Here is a 19,793-nt window from a genome sequence, read left to right on the forward strand (position 1 = left end):
CAGGCATGCACACCGCTGCACACGACTGCCCTCAGCGAGACAATACTACACAGGATGGTCGCTGACACGAGGCCGCTCTCCATGGTGATGGTGAAGGGTCTCAACAAGTGATTCGCCAGTTCAACCCCGAATACACCCTGCCACCCAGAAGCCATCTCACCCGCCTGATGGAGACACGAGGCCGCTCTCCATGGGGATGGTGAAGGGTCTCAACAAGTGATTCGCCAGTTCAACCCCGAATACACCCTGCCACCCAGAACCCATGTCACCCGCCTGATGGAGACACGAGGCCGCTCTCCATGGTGATGGTGAAGGGTCTCAGCAAGTGATTCGCCGGTTCAACCCCGAATACACCCTGCCACCCAGAACCCATCTCACCCACCTGATGGAGACACGAGGCCGCTCTCCATGGTGATGGTGAAGGGTCTCAACAAGTGATTCGCCAGTTCAACCCCGAATACACCCTGCCACCCAGAACCCATGTCACCCGCCTGATGGAGACACGAGGCCGCTCTCCATGGTGATGGTGAAGGGTCTCAGCAAGTGATTCGCCGGTTCAACCCCGAATACACCCTGCCACCCAGAAGCCATCTCACCCACCTGATGGAGACACGAGGCCGCTCTCCATGGGGATGGTGAAGGGTCTCAACAAGTGATTCGCCAGTTCAACCCTGAATACACCCTGCCACCCAGAACCCATCTCACCCACCTGATGGAGACAAGAGGCCGCTCTCCATGGGGATGGTGAAGGGTCTCAACAAGTGATTCGCCAGTTCAACCCCGAATACACCCTGCCACCCAGAACCCATCTCACCCGCCTGATGGAGACACGAGGCCGCTCTCCATGGTGATGGTGAAGGGTCTCAACAAGTGATTCGCCAGTTCAACCCCGAATACACCCTGCCACCCAGAAGCCATCTCACCCACCCGATGGAGACACGAGGCCGCTCTCCATGGGGATGGTGAAGGGTCTCAACAAGTGATTCGTCAGTTCAACCCCGAATACACCCTGCCACCCAGAAGCCATCTCACCCACCTGATGGAGACACGAGGCCGATCTCCATGGGGATGGTGAAGGGTCTCAACAAGTTATTCGCCAGTTCAACCCCGAATACACCCTGCCACCCAGAAGCCATCTCACCCGCCTGATGGAGACACGAGGCCGCTCTCCATGGTGATGGTGAAGGGTCTCAGCAAGTGATTCGCCAGTTCAACCCCGAATACACCCTGCCACCCAGAAGCCATCTCACCCACCTGATGGAGACACGAGGCCGCTCTCCATGGGGATCGTGAAGGGTCTCAACAAGTGATTCGCCAGTTCAACCCTGAATACACCCTGCCACCCAGAACCCATCTCACCCACCTGATGGAGAAGAAATATGAGACGACCTTTCTGAAGGTAAGCGTTTAATAAACACACACACACAATAGCAATTGTATTTTTAATATAACGACAGAATTTATGAAGAAATAATATTAAGGTCGCTGATCAATAATTTTTATTCATCTTTTGTATCAGTAGTAGCCTAATGAGCAGCAAAGTTTAATGAAAGACTTTTTTTTTTCTCCCCAATTCTATCTGGCCAATTACCCCACTCTTCCGAGCCGTCCCGGTCTCTGCTCCACCCCCTCTGCCGATCCGGGGAGGGCTGCAGACTATCACATGTCTCCTCCCATACATGTGGAGTCACCAGCCGCTTCTTTTCACCTGACAGTGAGGAGTTACTGGATAACGTGTGTGTGTGGATCACGCTATTCTGCCCAGGCACCCCAACCGACCAGAGGAGGCGCTAGTGCAGCGACCAGGACACATACCCACATCCGGCTTCCCACCTGCAGACACGGCCAATTGTGTCTGTAGGGACGTCCAACCAAGCCGGAGGCAACACGGGGATTCGAACCGGCGGTCCCCCATGTTGGTAAGGCAACGGAATAGACCGCCACGCCACCCGGACACTCAAAAGACGTATTTTTGAATGAAGTATTCATCTTTATCGCTTTTATTGTTGGTTAGCACATGCCTAAACAACCTCTAGCTGATGGCTAAATAAGAGCTGCTGTTGTGTGCGGTTCATCACCTGACTAGTCGAGTAGTCGTTTCAATAATCGGCGACTAGTCGACTATCAAACTAGTCGTTCGTTGCAGCACGAATAGAAACAACAAAAATCAAACCCCCAGTGCAGTGACGGGGACGCTGTCCTGTAGGGGACGCCGTCCTTCAAACGAGACGTTAAGCCGAGGTCCTGACTCGCTGTGGTCGTTAAAGACCCCACGGCACTCGTCGCAAAGAGTAGGGGGTCCCCCGTTGTCCTGGCAACATCCCCAACCTGGCTCTCCCCGTCTGGCCACCTGATCACCCCCCCCCCATGTGACTGTCTCAATGGGTCCTCCCTCTCCACCTCAAGCTGATGTGTGGTGAGCGTTCTGCTGCAAAACGGCTGCCGTGCACCACCCAGCCAGGTGGCGCTGCACATGGGTGGTGGTTGAAGTGAGTTACCCCCTGTATTGTTGTGTCGGGTGGTTCCGGTGTGTGTTGGTTTCGGTGTATCTTGTGTGTTGTGTCGGGGTCTCTGCCATCTCCCTTTCAGCCGTGGGAGGACACGACTGTTTTCTGTGAAAGAGGAAGTGATTCTCCTGTGTTTACATCTGTTATTGTTGGCTCTCTCTCCCCCCCTCCCCCCCCCCCTCTCCCCCCCACGCCAGCTGTGGCGGTAGGTCGTCGTCTCTCAGACAGGTTCGGTGTACGTTCAGACACACACCTCTCCTCCTCATCTTCCTGCTGAAACATCACCTCTCCTCCGTAAGTCCACCTTTCCTGACTCGCCTCGGCAGGGCTCCTCGCACAAACTCTCCTCCTTCTCCCTCCTTCTTTCCTCCTGTCCCTCCTTCCTCCATCCTTCCTTGTCTCCTTCGTCTTTCCTCCGCCCTCCCCAGCAGAAACGTGGTTTTGTATCGTGCATTTGTTGTAGGTTTTGAATGCGTCGTCGTGCCTTCTCATCTGTTGTTATTGGTGTTGTGTTTACTTCTGCGGTTTTGTGTGTGGTGTTTCCGAGCTCGTTGCGACATGTTGTCTCAGACTCGTTCCCAGCTCTGTTTAGCCCGACCACGGCGGTCCTGCGGCGCTCGTCTCAGGAATCCTCGTTTACGTGTCGCAACACACGCGAAGTCGGTTGATCATTTGTTTCCCAAACGCCACATCAAAGAGATGCCGAGCTCCTGGCACACACACTTAATAATTAATAACCATAACCCCCCCCCCCCCCCGAGGAGCACATGTGCTGCTAAACCATAAACCCATCAATCACGCTACATTTTATACAGCGCTTCTCTAGCTGCAACAGCCACGCAACGCGCTTCACGATGAATTAGTACACACACACACACACACACACACACACACACATACGCACACACACATACGCACACACACACATACACACATACGCACACACACACACGCACACAATCTTCTGTTTTTCTCTCGGGAGCACAGGGAAAAAGGTTCAACAGAGTTTATTAGCAAGTAATCGATTACATATTTTACTGCGTGTGCTAGTGCACATGCTTGTGTGTGTCTGTGTGTGTGTGTGTGTGTGTGTCAGAATCATGTTTATGCATTTGCATAGCGTAGCGGTCTGTTCCATTGCCTACCAGCACAGGTTGCTTGTTCGAATCCCCGTGTTGCCTCCTGCTTGGTGGGGCGTCCCTACAGACACAATTAGCCGTATCTGCGGGTGGGAAGCCGGATGTGGGTATGTGGTCCTGGTCGCTGCACTAGCGCCTCCTCTGTTTGGGGGGGAGGGGGAACTGGGGGGGAATAGCGTGATCCTCCCCCGCGCTACGTCCCCCTGGGGAAACTCCTCACTGTCAGGTGAAAAGAAGCGCCTGGCGACTCCACATGTATGGGAGGAGGCATGTGGTGGTCTGCAGCCCTCCCCAGATCAGCAGAGGGGGTGGAGCAGAGACCGGGACGGCTCGGAAGAGTGGGGTAATGGGCCGGCTACAGTTGGGGAGAAAAAAGGGGGGGGGGGATCCACACAAAAAAAAGCATCATGTTTATTGGCCACAGTGGTGCAGTGGTTAGAACGGACGCCTCACAGCAACAAGGTCCTGGGTTCGAACCCCGGGGTAGTCCAACCTTGGGGGTCGTCCCGGGTCGTCCTCTGTGTGGAGTTTGCATGTTCCCCCCGTGTCTGGGTGGGTTTCCTCCCACAGTCCAAAGACATGTAGGCCAGGTGAGTGGGCCGTACTAGATTGTGTGTGTGTGGGGGGGGGGGGCCCTGTGTGATGGCCTGGCGGCCTGTCCAGGGTGTCTCCCTGCCTGCTGCCCAGTGACTGCTGGGATAGGCTCCAGCATCCCCGCGACCCTGATAGTAGGATAAGCGGTTCAGATAACGGACAGATGGATGGATGTTTGAGTAGATTTTCATCTCTTGATATTTGAAGGAGGCGGCGCCCCGGCGCCCTGTACTGGCCGGGCGCCACTGGTACTGAAAATCTGTACTCAAGTAAAAGTACAATTGCTCCCATTAAAAATGACTCGAGTAAAATTGAAAATCACCATTTGAGAAACTTACTCAAGTAAACGGACTGTCCTCCACCAAAAAAAAACGACCCCATAGGTCGTTTGTACAAGCAGCTTATTACGACTTATAGTTACATTTTAAGCTACTTCCTCATGGTCCTGCGTAATTATTATATGTTACTTTCCCTGTAACAACAATGATCTCCTTCCATAACCTGTCGTGAGAACGATTCCCCCCCCCCTCCCTTTACTCCCCAATTGTATCTGGCTAATTACCACACTCTTCTGACCTGTCCCGGTCGCTCTGCAGACTACCACACGTCTCCTTCGATACATGTGGAGTCGCCAGCCGCTTCATTTCACCTGACAGTGAGGAGTTTCACCAGGGGGACGTAGCGCGTGGCAGGATCACGCTATTCCTCCCAGTTCCCCCTTCCCCCCGAACAGGCGCCCTGACCGACCAGAGGAGGCGCTAGTACAGTGACCGGGTCACATACCCACATCCGGCTTCCCACCCACAGACATGGCCAATTGTGTCTCTAGGGACGCCCGACCAAGCCGGAGGGAACACAGGGATTCGAACTGCCTCGCCCCGTGTTGGTAGGCAATGGAATAGACCACTACACTACCCGGACGCCCTGAGAAGGAATATTAATAAAAGCAAAGTTTAATGGCACATAGCGGTAATAATGTTCATGCTAGCCGACTTTCTAACTTTTGGCTAACGTTAAGTTAGCTCTTAAGACGTCATTCATAGGTAAACATACTGCCAATAGCAATCTTAGTTACTATACTAGACGGCGAAACAACACAAAAACGCACTGACTACATATTCTGTTGTTCTCAAATTGTTTTAAAAACCCACAATGCACAGAGGTGTGGCATATCTCCTGCCGCCGGTAGGGGCACTAATTTAGGAAACGTTCCTGTGGGTCATATTAGAGGACAAACGGCGTTTGTGGTCATATGGGTCGGAGGACTTGTTGGGTTACTTACTTACATGCCTGAGGTAGATGGACATGACAGAGCGCACTAGTATACAGGGATGGGTGGAGTCCTGAAAATCTGCACGCAAGTAAAAGTACAATTACTCCCATTAAAAAAACAATGACTCAAGTAAAAGTGGAAATTACCATTTGAGAAACCAACTTAAGTAAAAGTAAAAAAGTACCAGGTTAATAAAGTACTCAAGGTACAAGTTACTTTTCATTTTAATATTTTTTAGGGTGTGCGGGCCAGTGCAAAATGATGAAGAAACTGCAATTGTTGATAAAACTTTTTTTTTAATGAAGTAGAGCAGGAAGACCAATTAAACAATTAAGGATAGCCTAGTATATCACTGAGATATTAACAATCTCCCACTCTCTATCTCTCTATCTCTACCTCTCTTCCTCACCTCCCCTTCTCTTTCGACATTCTCTGTCGTTCCTAGAGAGGATAAATTAAATTACCTTGCTTAAAAAACACGTGCTTTTCACAGAGGATAGCACGTGTTACTAGCCATGGCTATTAACAACAGATCACTGGTTTTGATTGTTATGCAGCTGTCTCAGTTGAGATGGTTTGTACTGTCTGTGTGTAAGGTTGGGGTAAACTGCAGTTAGCTGAGACTGACGAAGTCACTTAGATGAGTGATGAAACATTTCTTACAATAAACGTTGTGTCCAGATGAACTGATTTAACTTCTTCGTGATTTCCTCACCTGGATTATTGAGCATGCATTAAGATATAAGTTAATGTCATTATCATAACATCAAAGATTAACGTGACACATGAAAAATTAACATAGCTAAAAAATAAATTAAAGAAATAAACAAAAAATTTATTAAAAATAAATATAAAATAAAAAGTAAATAAAAAATGAAATAATAATAAAATATAATATAATATAAAAATAGAATATAATAAAATAGCTAAAATGCACATATTGTGTAGGTAGCTAGCTAACTACAGGTGGTGTATAAGTTCTGAATGGAGGGCAGGTTGGCACCAATGACTTTCTCTGCAGACTTAACTGTCCGTTGTAGTCGGTCCCTGTCCTGTTGGGTGGCTGAACCAAACCAGACAGTAATTGATGTACAGAGGACAGACTGGATTATTGCAGTGTAGAACTGAATCAGCAGTTACTGAGGCAGGTTGAATTTCTTGAGCTGAGAGTGCATTCACTGCTGGGCCTTTTGGTGTTTGTGTCTATGTTGGATGACTACCTTGGGTCCTGGGAGGTTGTGGAAGCCAGAAATCTGTAGGTTTTCACTGTTGAGTATGGTGTGTGTGTGTGGGGGGGCAGTGCATGTGTGGGCAGTGCAGTGTTACTGGACTCCTCCTGAAGTCCACTGTCATCTCCACTGGTTTGAGCATATTCAGCTCCAGGTTGTTATGGCCACACAAGAGGGCCAGCTGATCAACCTCTCATCTATGAATTCCCTGTGGAATTTCCTCACGGGGATCATTAAAGTATATCAAATCAAAATCAACCTCTCATCTATAAATTCCCTGTGGAATTTCCCCACGGGGATCATTAAAGTATATCAAATCAAATCAAGCCCTGTGATGGCCTGGTGGGCTGTCCAGGGTGTCTCCCCGCCTGCCGCCCAATGACTGATGGGATAGGCTCCAGCATCCCCGCGACCCTGAGAGCAGGATAAGCAGTTAGGATAATGGAATGCAATGGATGGAAATCAAATCAAATCAAATATATGCAGACTTGTCACCATCCCAGATAAGGCCAATGATGGATGTGTCATCTGCCAACTTCAGGAGTTTAACAGATGGGTCACCTGTGGTGCAGTCATTTGTGTAGAGGGAGAAGAGTAGAGAGGAGAGCACACATCCCTGTGGGGCACCAGTGCTGATTGTCCAGGTGCTGAATGGGATTTTCCCCAGCCTCACCAGCTGCCTCCTGTCAGGAAGCCTGAGGAGGAAACACCGAGGGTGGTCTGACAGGACGCGGAAGCGGAGCAGGCTAAGCTAACTGCTAGCCCATGCACACTGGCAGTTCTGACAGTCATCCTGGCCGGCTTTCATTCCCTTGGACAGTGATTTATTTATTTATTTATTTTTAGTTTGGATATATGTGTTAGTTTAGATATGTGTTAGTTAGTACGTGTGTTCTTGACGTTCTTGTAGTTTTTGGATGTGTTTTTGTCTTTATGTTGCACTGCAGTGGGCTGGGGGAAACGATATTTTGTTTCAGTACGTGAAATGAAATGACAAAGTGTTCCTAATTCCTGATAACAATGATTGCATGGTATTCAAAGGAGGAGTTGCAGCTTAGCGAAGAAAGGTTAGTGAATTTCCAGTCTTGGGAAATGAGGACACCCATACTGCCTCCACGCCCAACAGAACAGGGTGTGTGTGAGAAAGCAGAGTCAAAAGAGAGTGCAGCCAGTGTGGCAGTGTTTTCTGGGTGCATCCAAGTTTCAGTCAGGGCTAGTACCTGTATCTGACAGAGTAGGAAAGAGATTAGATAAATTCTGTTTTATTTACAGCCGATTGGTAATTATATGAGCCAAAAGTAGAGGAGGAGTGAGTAGAGGAGGCTTTCCTGAGTGAATAGAAGTTCTCGGGGTTCCATTGTCTGCAACAAATGCGATTTTTTTTCTTCTGTCCTGATAACCTTGAATGACAGGGATGTCTTTGTAGCACATGGTGGGTGAGGCAGGCAATGAGAGAAAATAGTAGAAAAGGGAATTACCAGTCAGTGTCCTTGCTTGGTGGACTCGCGCAGGTAGACTCGCAGGTCTTTACCCAGTTCGGTCTTAACACAATCAGGGCTGATGCTCCCGCAGGTGCTACAGCGCAGCTGTGTGATTAAATACCAGGAAGTACCGTAGCTGAACCCGTCCCTGTTTGATTTTCACAACAAAGGAACCAATAGAGGGCGCGACCTGCATCAGCTGATCCACCTATTGAAGCGCAGAGAGTGAAACTAACAAGTGCTGAGCCCAACAAAGGAAGCAGTAGCGGGCACAATCCGTGTCAGCTGACCCACCTAGTGAAGTTCAGAGAGTGAAACTAGAGTGCTCAGCCCAACAAAGCCTGATAACAACCTAAATTCGAATCAAAACAAGTTTTAAATTGCTTACCAACCAACTGCAATCTCCTATGTTCAAGATCAGAGCTTGTTCACTACCACCAATACACATTGGGGTGCAAATTATACAATAGCCATGGGGGCCCACGATGAATTGACAAATAGTTTGTGGTTCTAAAAAAAGGGGAGGGGGACAAGAACAAGAAAACAGTCACTCGATGATGGCGACTCGACATCGACAGGCACGCTATGGAGTGGAGGAGGCCCTTATGGTGATTTGGGAGGACTAGACGAGCAATGTGGTGATGGTTTCATCAGACAATTCTTTGGAAGATTATAATTCAGAAGAGAGTGACCTTTTTTGAGGGGAATCAATCCTGTTAATGAGTTAGTAATTATCTTTTATGGTGTGTTCAGGTGAGTATCTTAGCAGCTAAGGGGCTAGGCCAACTCTACCTGCGAAGAAGACCAATCATGGAGGGGACATTGTGTAAGCCTTCCCCACCACCTTAGGGTATCATTTCCTGGCTTGGCTATTGAGGTGGGTCTGGTGCCACAAGGGGTGTGCAGTCCTAAATGGCACTGTCTTTGCCATGGCAGGTTGGTCCTGGTGGCAAGGGCTTAAACCCAGGACGGACAGTCACCCATCATGACTGTAGGAGGCTGCCCGAAACTCCACACTGTTGGAAAACTGCCTAATGTGTGCCGCCAAGCACATTGCTTTTCTCTCAGGGTCTGCTTTCCTAGCTTATGTTTCAACAGACTTCCCACAAGGCAGCGGAACAGTGGTTGGCCATGAACAGCCTCTGGGGACCCCTGCCGCTCCGAGATCCCCTTTGCCTGGGGTCACGAGGTGCCCAGTTACTGTGTGTGGCCACGAGGAGGCCTGGCAGAGGTCTTGGCGGAGAGGCTACGTATATACTGGTGGGGGAAGGCTTACACACTGGGCTGCTTCCTTGTTCACAAGGGCTTGCCTGCGGCAGCAAGCTGTAAGTGAGAGGTTAGAAAAGCAGGCGGTAAACAAGCATGCAGCTTTCCTCTAACTACTGCACTAGACGCATCACATCACCCTATGTGAAACACACGAGTGAGGAAAAACTGTTGCAGAACCGATATGTCTGTTAAAAATGCAGTGTCAATATTTTAAAAACTTTTTTGTTTGAAAACGTTGTTTTAGTGCTTCAATGTTAAAAACCGGTCAAATGTTTTAAAAAGCTCTTGCAAAATTTAATTTAAAAATCTGTTTTTCAACATTTCAGTGTTTAAAAAACTAAATGTTGGCGTCAATGTTTTAAGGCCCATGCCTACTGTCGAGACACTAGGGTCTTCCACTTCATAGTGCTCTGCTGGTTTTTACATCATACTTACACACATGGAGAAGGAGCGCGCGCACACACACACACACACACACACACACATGCTGAAGCAAGAAGAAAGCGGGGGTGCTTGTTAAACTGCCACAAGGAGGATTTAGAACCGCATTCCTGTCAGTCCACCTGGAGAATGTCCGCTCTCTGGCCAACAAGAGGGATGAACTGCTACTCCTAAATGGGAAAAACTCAGACTTTTCCAGATCTACCTCCCTGTTTCTCACTGAAACCTAGCTTAGTGAGCACATCACGCACAGTACACTTCATCTGCCGCAGTTCCAGCTCTTCCGGGTGGACCGCCAAACAGAGGTATCGGGGGAAAAATCGGGGTGGGAGCATAAACGGAGGTTGTCGTATGGATGTCACTGTGTTGAAGAAGTCATGCAGTCCTCACTTAGAGACCTTTTTCACTGACTAAACCATTCTGTTCATCATGTGTTCTGGTCGGTGTCTGTATCCCACCCCAGGTCTGTGTTAAAGAAGGTTAGAACACCTGACTGATCAAATTACAAACATGGAGTGCACATCCAGACGCCCTACTCATTATCCTTGAGGATTTTAACAGAGTAAATCACAGCCAGGGTGGCACGGTGACGGAGTGGTTAGCACGGTGGCCTCACAGCAAGAAGGTCCTGGATTCGAGCCCCGGGGTTGTCAAACCTTGGTGGGTCATTCCGGGTCGTCCTCTGTGTGGAGTTTTGCATGTTCTCCCCGTGTCTGTGTGGGTTTTCTCCGGGGGCTCCGGTTTCCTCCCACAGTCCAAAGACATGTAGGTCAGGTGAATTGGCTGTACTAAATTGTCCCTAGGAATGAATGGGTGTGTGTGTGTGTGTGTGTGTGTGTGTGTGTGTGTGTGTGTGTGTCGGCCCTGTGATGGCCTGGCGGCCTGTCCAGGGTGTCTCCCCACTTGCCGCCCAATGCCTGCTGGAATAGGCGCCAGCGTCCTCCTGACCCTGAGAGCAGGATAAGTGGTTAAGATAATGGATGGATGGATGGAACCTCAGCCACGAACTGCCAAAATGCAGGCAGCATGTTAAATGTCTCTCCAGAAACAAAAACACTCGGGATCATTGCTACACAATATTAAAGGACACCTATTGCTCTGTCACCCGTGCAGCCCTGGACCTCTGATTCATCTTATCCCAACCTACAGGCAGGAACTAAAATCTGCAAAGCCTGTGGTTAGAACTGTGAGGAAATGGACCAATGAGTTAAAACTGGAGCTCCAGACCTGCCTCGACTGCAGACTGGAGTGTTTTTGAGGCTGCATCTACAGACCTGGAAGAACTCCCTGACACTGTGACATCTTACATCAGCTTTTGTGAGGACGTGTGTGCCCACCAAAACCTTCTGTACCTTCAACAACATAAGCCCTGGTTCACAGCAAAGCTCAGGCAGCTTCGTCAGGCCAAAGAGGAAGCTGACAGAAATGGAGATGGGCTCCAGTATAACAAAGTCAGTAATATACCCACAGTGGAGATCAGAATGGCAAAAAACTAATTACCCTGAAAAGTTGAAAAACAGGTTTTGTGCCAAAAACCTATCATGAGTCCGGAGTTATCTGAAAGACATTACCAACTACTGAAGACCATCCCTCCACACTGCAGGGAACCATCAACTGGCTGATGACCTAAATGGGCTTTACTGCAGGTTTGAAAAGCAAACTTTCTCACCCCTCACCCTTTCCAGCCACAACACACAACCAACTGCACCCCCTGCCAGCCCCTCCCCACCGGCCCACCATTCCCACTCAGGATACTATGTGTTGAGGACGTGTGCCGGCTCTTCCAGAGACGGAAAACCAGGAAGGCACTGGGCCTAGATGTTGTGTCACCTTTGGTCTGAAAGTCATTAGGCCCCTTGCCCTAATGTCTGTGGTCATGATATCCTTCGATAATGTCATGTATCAGGAAAGAACCCAAAAGCAGACGGGACAACCAGGTATGGGAGGAAATCAAGTCTTTATTGAAGTGACCGATCTCAGGGGTAGAGCAGGAGTTGGCTCAGTGGCAGGTAGACAGGCAGGCAGAAGTCCATGAATGGCGACGTTCCAGCGAAGACTGGTCCACAGTGGAGGCTTTTTAAGGGTGATGGCGATTGCTTTGATGTCAAGGGAGAGCGGCGATTGCTTTGATGACCAGCTGGTGTACCGGGGTGAAGGGGGGGGCGGTCAGCAGGTGTCCTGTGGACGTCCTGGATGAGGTTCGCGTCCAGGACAAGGCGACGAGGGACCCAACACCTCTCCTCCGGGCCAGATCCCTCCCAGTCCACGAGATACTGCAGGCCGCGACCGCGGCGACGAGAGTCCAGGAGACGACGAACGGTGTAAGCCGGATGATCGTTGATCATACGAGGAGGTGGGGGCAGGGGGGCCGGAGGAACTAGAGGGCTGGTAGAGAAAGGTTTGAGGCAGGACACATGGAAGGAGGGGTGAACCCGGAGAGTGCGGGGCAGCTTCAGACGGACCACAGAGGGGTTAATGACTTTGACAATGGGAAAGGGAACAGTATACCTGGGGGACAGTTTTTTAGCGTCCGATTTCAAGGGTAGGTCCTTGGTAGAGAGCCATACCTGGTCACCGGGGGAGTAGTCCAGAGCAGGAGTGCGATGACGATCCGCCAAGCGCTGGTAACGGCCGGAGGCCCTGAGCAGTGCAGCACGGGCTCGCCGCTAGGTCCGACAGCACCGACGGACATGGGCCTGGACAGACGGAACCGGAATGTCTACCTCTTGAGAAGGAAAAAGGGGAGGCTGATAGCCGTAAAGGCATTGAAAAGGGGTCAACCCAGTAGCAGACGATGGCAGAGTGTTATGGGCATATTCTACCCAGGGAAGTTGTGAGGACCAAGAGGATGGGTTGGCAGACACCAGACAGCGGAGAACAGTCTCCAATGCCTGGTTGGCCCTCTCGGCCTGGCCGTTGGTCTGAGGATGGAACCCCGATGACAGGCTGACGGTGGCACCGATGGCAGAGCAGAAAGCCTTCCAGACAGCAGAAGTGAACTGGGGGCCACGGTCAGACACTATATCACGGGGAAGACCGTGGACCCGGAAAACCTCCCTGACCAGCAGATCTGCAGTCTCTCGAGCCGAAGGCAGTTTAGACAAGGGCAAAAAATGAACAAATTTACTGAAGCAATCAACAACAGTCAGTACAACGGTGTTGGCATCGGAGGCGGGCAGACCAGAGTCGAAATCCAAGGACAGATGCGACCAGGGACGGTGTGGAACAGGCAGGGGGCGCAGCAGACCGGCACTGGCCCGAGTGGAGGGCTTATTCTGGGCACAAACAGGACAGGCAGAAACAAAAGAACCAGTATCCTCCATCATGGAAGGCCACCAGAACCGCCTGCGGAGGAAGGCTAGGGGTACGGGTTACTCCAGGATGGCAGGTAAGTTTGGAAGAGTGAGCCCACTGCAACACACTAGATTTAACAGCATCTGGAACAAACAAGCACCCAGGGGGACCATTACCTGGGTCAGGCTGAGTCTGTTGTGCTGCCATGACCTCCCTTTCAATGTTCCAGGTGACAGCCGCAACCGCGACCACACAGGTAGAGGGAACGATGGTGTCAGGTTGGAGCTTGGGCTCAGACTCCTCCCCATGCACACTAGACAGAGCATCGGGCTTGGCATTCCTGGAGCCAGGTCTGTACGTCAAAGAAAAATTAAAACGACCAAAAAAGAGCACCCACCTGGCCTGGCGCGCAGTGAGTCGCTTTGCTGACTGGATGTATTCCAGGTTCTTATGGTCAGTCCACACTATAAAAGGAAGCTCAGACCCCTCCAGAAAATGTTGCCATTCCTCCAGTGCCAATTTCACCGCCAGGAGCTCACGATTCCCCACATCATAGTTCCTTTCAGCTGGGGAGAGACAGCGAGACAGGAAGGCACAGGGGTGTGTCTTGCCATCCTCACTGGAGCGCTGAGAAAGGACCGCCCCCAACCCAATCTCAGAGGCGTCCACTTCTACAACGAACTGTTTGGTTGGGTCTGGCTGGATGATGATAGGAGCTGTGGTGAAGCGGTGCTTGAGGGCTTGGAAAGCTGCCTCTGCTACAGGGGTCCACAGGAACTGTCTGGAGGTGGAGGTAAGAGCGGTTAGTGGGGCCGCAACGCGGCTGTAATTGCGGATGAACCGTCTGTAGAAGTTGGCAAAACTAAGAAACCTCTGAAGCTGCTTACGGCTGGTCGGGCTTGGCCACTCAAGAAACGCTCTTACCTTGGCGGGGTCCATTCTCACCTGCCCATTGGCCACGATGTAGCCCAGGAAGGTGACTGAAGGGGCATGGAATTCGCACTTCTCTGCTTTTACGAAAAGGCGGTTCTCCAGTAGCCGTTGAAAGACTTGGCGGACGTGTATGACATGCTCTGACAGGTCTCTGGAAAAAATCAGGATATCATCCAGGTAAACAAAAACGAAACGATCCAACATGTCACGTAGGACGTCATTGACCAGACTCTGGAAGACAGCTGGGGTAAGTGAGACCAAACGGCATCACCAGATATTCAAAATACCCCAGGGGGGTGTTGAAGGCAGTCTTCCATTCATCTCCGTCTCGAACCCGGACCAGGTGGTAAGCATTGTGGAGGTCTAATTTAGTGAACACTGTGGCTCCCTGGAGAGAATCAAAAGCAGAAGTCATGAGGGGCAGAGGGTACTTATTCTTGACTGTGATGTTATTGAGACCTCTATAGTCAATACACGGCCGGAGGGTCTTGTCCTTCTTGGCCACAAAAAGAACCCCGCACCAAGAGGTGACGATGACAGGCGAATAAGGCCAGCCGCCAAGGAGTCCTTGATGTACCTCTCCATGGACTCCCGCTCAGGCTTGGAGAGGCTATATAGGCGGCTGCTGGGGAGGGGAGCGCCCGGCAGCAGGTCAATAGCGCAATCATAGGGGCGATGAGGAGGCCATAGCTTGCTGCTTGTTGAACACGGCTTGGAGGTCATGGTACTCTGGAGGCACCAGTGACAGGTCAGAGGTCTCAGAGCTTGACACCTGACAGGGGACAGACTGAGGCAAAGCAGACTGAAGGCATATGGCATGACAGACGGGACTCCAACTTGAAATTCTGGCCGATGACCAATCAATATGGGGACTATGCTTAACCAGCCAGGGATGACCAAGTATAATGGGAACAAATGGAGAATTGATAACAAAAAAACTTAGCTCTTCTTGATGGTTTCCCGACAACAGGAGGCGCACAGGCTCGGTCTTATAGGTTATCCGGGCCAGGAGACGTCCATCCAGGGCATTAGCTTCAAGAGGCTGGTCCAGACTCACAGTGGCAAGACCTAACTGCTTCACAACACTTGCATCCAAAAAGCTTTCATCAGCTCCAGAGTCAATTAAAGTCAAAAGTTTAGTGGACTGACCTTTAAAATTGATGGTAGCTTGCAACTGGGTACGTGGACAAGGAGACAGAGGGCAGACAGTTGGGCTCACGAGGATCCTCCCCCTCCCTCGTAAGCCTGCTAGTTTGACGGAACGGTGAGGGCAGGAGGCGAGAAAGTGACCAGGCTGACCACAATACAAGCAGCTGTTCTCGGTGATGCAGCATTGACGCTCCTCCGGATTAAGCCGGAAGCGGCCGAGTTGCATCAGCTCTGAAGCTGGGGAAGAGTCACGCCTCGGGCTTTCTCGGAGGACGTCAACCTCAGTTGAGCGAGCTCGGCCCCCAGAGTTTGGAGGTGTGGCCCGTGGAAAGTTGTAGTGACCAGGAAAGCGGCGCGTCCTCTCTCTCCTCCGCTCCCGGAGACGGTTGTCCACACGAATGGCCAGGGTAACCAATTCCTCCAGCCCTCCAGGCTCGGGGTAGGAAACCAATTCGTTCTTTATGGATTCGCTTAGACCGTTGGAAAACCCGGCCTGGAGGGACTCGTTGTTCCATCCGCTCTCTGCTGATAGCGTACGAAACTCAACTGAGTAGTTGGCGACGCTGCGGGAACCCTGGCGGAGAGATCAGTCTTTTTGACGCATCCTTTCCCCGCACGGGATGATCAAAAACCTGGCGAAAAGCAGTGGTGAACTCAGCATAGGATGAGGAAGTGGAGGCCCGCATTTCCCACACCGCTGTAGCCCAATCCAGAGCGCTTCCCCGGAGAAGACCCATGATGTAAGCGACTTTGGCTCCATCCGTGGAATATGACTGGGGCTGCTGGTTAAACACAATCTCACACTGCATCAAAAAAAGGCGACAAAGTCCAAAATCTCCATCATACTTATCGGGCGGGGCAACCCATGGTTCCTTAGCTGAAGTTGATGGCACTGGGGGTGGCGGAGCTGGAGGAGCGGATCCCGGGCTAGCGGAGGCACTAAGTTGGGTCTGGATTCCGGAGATCTTTGAGCTGAGCCCACGGAGGGCGTCAGCCATCCCCTGTAGCACCTGGCTGTGCTGGCCGAGGACCGATTCCTGGTTGGCTACAGCCTGGCAGACCGTGGCCAGGTCTATGGTGGAATGGTCTGCTGGGTCCATAGTGGCTGGAACGTACTGTCACGTATCGGGAAAGAACCCAAAAGCAGACGGGACAACCAGGTATGGGAGGAAATCAAGTCTTTATTGAAGTGACCGATCTCAGGGGTAGAGCAGGAGTTGGCTCAGTGGCAGGTAGACAGGCAGGCAGAAGTCCATGAATGGCGACGTTCCAGCGAAGACTGGTCCACAGTGGAGGCTTTTTAAGGGTGATGGCGATTGCTTTGATGTCAAGGGAGAGCGGCGATTGCTTTGATGACCAGCTGGTGTACCGGGGTGAAGGGGGAGGTCAGCAGGTGTCAAGGGCGATCGCTTTGATGTCAAGGGCGAGAGGCTGCTTGCTTTGATGTCAAGGGAGAGAGGGCGTGACCAGCTGGTGTACCAGGGTGAAGGGGGGGGGGGGTCAGCAGGTGTCAAGGGCGATCGCTTTGATGTCAAGGGCGAGAGGCTGTGACAGATAAACTGGTGTTGGCCCACCTGAAGGAAATCACAGGCCCCCTGCTCGACCCTCTGCAGTTTGCAAATGGGTTATTGGAGGGTGCAGTCAACATGGGATTGCCCTACATCCTCCAACATATCGGCTCCCCAGGGACATATGCAAGGGTCCTGTTTATGGACTTCAACTCAGCATTCAACACCATCGTCCCAGATATCCTCCACTCGAAACTCACCCGCCTCACTGTTCCAACCCCCATCTGCCAGTGGATTGAAAACTTCCTGACCGACAGGAGGCAGCTGGTGAGGCTGAGGAAAATCACATCCAGCGCCCAACAATCGGCACTCTCGTTACTTCCTCCTTGGGCGCAGCTCAAGGCAAGGGCCGTGGTCCTTGAGCCCCACCGGACGCAGCAGACAAGGCTCCCCCAGCCGATCCAACGCCAGCTGTCCCAGCCAGACACCCTCAACACACCTCACCGCACTCCACATGATGACACCAAAAACACCACAGTCAACACCAGAGTTGACCAGAGTCAACGCCAGCCTCAGTGTTATCAGAATTGCCACTCTGCATGGGCTAGCAGTTAGCTTACCCTTTCCCGCTTCCGCGTCCTGTCAGACCGCCCTCGGTGTTACCTTCTCGGTCTCAGCTCCAGGAGGGCCGTGGTCCCTGAGCCCACAGGGTGCAGCAGACCAAGCTCTCCCAGGCGATCCAGCGCCAGCCATGAAACGAAGACAAAACTTAAATGCAGACATGGACAAAGACACTGCATGGACGGTACTGGGTGAGGCTGCCGCAAACATGAGTTTGTGCCACCATCTTTCCACACTGGTACTGGGTGAGGCCGCTGCAAACGTGAATTCGCGCCGCCATCTTCCCACACCGGAAGCGGTGTTCCTATTAAGCTATTTGTGGTTGTCATATACCGCCCACCATGGAGGGTATCAACTGGGGAACTTTGTAGTCAAACTAGACATGTTACTCTCAGCCTTTCTTAATGATGACAGACCACTGATTGTCATGGAATACATGAATACCAACAAAACCCAAGAGACTGACTTCCTGTCTCTTCTGTCCTCTTTTGACCTAAAACAGGTCCCCACCCCTCCCACACACAAAGCAGGCAATACTCTTGATCTGATTTTGACTCAGAACTGCTCCACAGCAAATCTGACTGTCACCCCCCCCCCCTTACAATCTGCCAGACCTCTTCTTTATTCAGTTCACGGCCTTACTGGAACACCCTTATGTTCCTCCACAAATGGTCTCCTTCCGCCGAAACTTCCGGTCCCTTATACCGACCCAGCTTTCCAATGAGGTCTTGGCTTCCATGCCTCTTCATAATTAATTATTTTCACTCCCTGTCAACAAGGCTATACCCGTGGCGCCAATGATGCTCAAAAATTTTAGAAGATTTTAACCCACTCCTCAATCCGCCGCCTCCCACTCTGCTCACTCCTGACATTTTCGCCTCATACTTTACTGATAAGGTTTCTGCCATCAGTAACCAGTTCTCTGGCCTGACCAACTCAGTTTACTGCTGCCAGGTAATAGTGCCTCATTCACCTCATTCTCCCCCCTGACCAAGGAGAAGTCTCCAAACCTCTGCTGGACTCTCGTCCCACGACCTATCCGCTGGACCCGATACCATCCAACCTTCTACAGACATTTCCCTCGCACTTAACCTCGCAGTCACACACATCATCCATTCCTCGCCTACAACGGGTGTGTTCCTCACTGCATTTAAACAATCTCAGGTCACCCCGCTGTTCAAAAGACCTACACTCAACCCAGCCCAGGTTGAAAATTACAGACCAGTTTCACTCCTACCTTTTCTATCAAAAATACTTGAACGCACGGTCTTTAAACAAGTCTCTGAATTCCTTTCTGAGAACAATCTGTACGATCCTGAATCTGTCTGGCTTTAAGCAGGGTCACTCTACAGAGACTGCCCTCCTGTCGGTAATGGAGTCAATACGTTTAGCTAGAGCTACTGGTCAGTCCTCAGCTCTAATGCGGCTAGATCTATCAGCTGCCTGTGACACAGTTAACCACCAAATCCTCCTCTTCACCCTCACTGAGCTTGGTACCTCAGGATCTGCCCTCCGCTGGTTTATGTCCTACCTCTCAGGGAGATGTTTTAGAGTATAATGGGGGTGAGAAGTGTCCAAACCGCACGGCTTACCCACAGGGGTACCTCAAGGGTCAGTGCTCGGTCCCCTTCTAATAATAATAATAATAATAATAATAATAATAATACATTTTATTTGTGGGCACCTTTCAGAGCACTCAAGGACACCTTACAGAGAACAGTTTAAAAAAAAGTGGCGCTGTATCAGACAGCATAAAATCAGAACAAAGCAGGGTAGACAATAAAAAGTTAATACAACAGATAAGTATAAAATCATCATCTGCATAAAACTCAATGAAGTGTGGATCAGACTGAATATTCCAGTTTGAAAGGGTACATTTTGAGATGGGATTTTAAGGTTAAAAGAGAGTCGATGTAGCTACTGTCTTGTGGGAGAAAGTTCCATAGGTGGGGGGGGGGCAGAATGACTGAAGGCTCTAGACCCCATGGTAGTCAAATGGGCCAATGGTGTGGTGAGTTGGAGAGCAGAAGAGAATCTGAGAGTGCGGGAGGGCGTGTGGATATGAAGGAGTTCGGAAGGAGCTAGGTTATAAAGGGCCTTAAAGGTGAGAAGCAGTATCTTGAAGTTAATACGGTATTTAACAGGAAGCCAATGGAGTTGCTGAAGAACAGGAGTGATGTGATCTATGGAAGGAGTTCTGGTAATGATACGGGCAGCTGAATTCTGGACCAATTGAAGTTTATGAAGACACTGGAGGGGAAGACCAAAGAGGATAGAATTGCAGTAGTCAATATGGGATGTAACCAGGGTGTGATGAGTATGGCGGTGCTGTTATGTGTAAGTGATAGGTGAATA

General features: G+C 50.7%; 1 protein-coding gene across 1 annotated transcript in view; it reads left to right on the forward strand.

The window, feature by feature from the left end:
• The first annotated feature begins 2,682 nt into the window (after positions 1 to 2,682).
• Positions 2,683 to 19,793, forward strand: part of rnaset2l (ribonuclease T2, like) — a 111,631-nt gene continuing 94,520 nt past the window's right edge. The window contains exon 1 of the mRNA XM_056283829.1: positions 2,683 to 2,801. The gene's annotated coding sequence lies outside the window, so the exon portion shown is untranslated. The remainder of the gene's footprint in view (positions 2,802 to 19,793) is intronic.

The sequence above is a fragment of the Lampris incognitus genome, chromosome 7 (genome assembly GCF_029633865.1).
Source record: "Lampris incognitus isolate fLamInc1 chromosome 7, fLamInc1.hap2, whole genome shotgun sequence".
Taxonomy (NCBI): domain Eukaryota; kingdom Metazoa; phylum Chordata; class Actinopteri; order Lampriformes; family Lampridae; genus Lampris; species Lampris incognitus.